Source organism: Neolamprologus multifasciatus, chromosome 2 (assembly GCF_963576455.1).
Source record: "Neolamprologus multifasciatus chromosome 2, fNeoMul1.2, whole genome shotgun sequence".
Classification (NCBI taxonomy): domain Eukaryota; kingdom Metazoa; phylum Chordata; class Actinopteri; order Cichliformes; family Cichlidae; genus Neolamprologus; species Neolamprologus multifasciatus.
This window is the reverse complement of record NC_140440.1, coordinates 21,798,409-21,799,594: the sequence shown is the minus strand read 5'-3', so window position 1 is coordinate 21,799,594 and position 1,186 is coordinate 21,798,409.

Below are 1,186 nucleotides of genomic sequence, written 5' to 3'. Positions count from 1 at the left end.
GTTGTATTTGGCATGTTTGCTTTTCAATGGGTTCTACCATTTACTTGCGGCATCCCGTATTACACCTGAACATCCAGGATGTTTTCAGGTTTCAGTTTTCCAAATTTGTTTGTTTTGAGAATCTTGTAGAACAGCGGTCCCCAACCTTTTTTGCGCCACGGACCGGTTTATGCCCGACAATATTTTCATGGACCGGCCTTTAAGGTGTCGCGGATAAATACAACAAAATAAAACTAGTAGTACCGAAAATTTTTTTATTCATAACACACGTGAAAAGACCAAGGAAAACTGAGTAAACGATAAAAATGATAACAAAATAACGCTGAAAACCAATAAAAACCCTGAAAACTATACATTTCACACCTGAGCCTCAACTCTCGCGGCCCGGTACCAAACGACTCACGGACCGGTACCGGTCCGAGACCCGGGGGTTGGGGACCGCTGTTCTAGAATGAAGCTTGTGTACATACTACATCTGTTACATATGCCAGGTGGCCTATAGGAAGGGTCTCTCATATCCTCGTGTTGGTGTTGTACCTGGATCAATGTAGCATCTCAATCACGTTGTTATGTCATACCTTTGCAACTTGGGAAAAAAATTGTCCATGTCCACTCAAGGGGAAAAGAAAATCCAAAAAAGGGGGCGGTTAGAGTTAGGTTTGGGAGCTAGGATGTGGTTGTAGTTAGGGTTATAGGGCTATAGTTAGGGATGTGGCTAAGGTTACAGTGTTAGGTTGTTCACAAAACTATGACATCACAACAATGTGACTGGTCACTTGCGATGCTGATACTGGCCCAATGTTAGTTTTGTTGATCAAGGAACAACACCAACATGATATCAGATTGTGCCTATACAAAGACACAATTAATGTATACTCACCAGCCACTTCATTAGGCACACCTGTTCAACACCTCCTTAGTGCAAATTTCATGCGAGCCAATCACATGGCAGCAATTTAGTACATTTAGACATGGTAAAGTTCAAATCAAGCTCGAGGAAAAAGGTGATTTAAGTGACTTTGGATGTGGCAAAGTTGTTGAGTATTTAGAACAACCTTCCCAAGGATTACAGATAATTGCCCAGAAAAGAGAAAATATTCACTTAGCAGCAGTTGTCCAGGCTGAAATGTGTTATTGATGTCAGACGTGAAAAAATTGCCCGTCTGTTGTGAGCTGATAGGAAGGG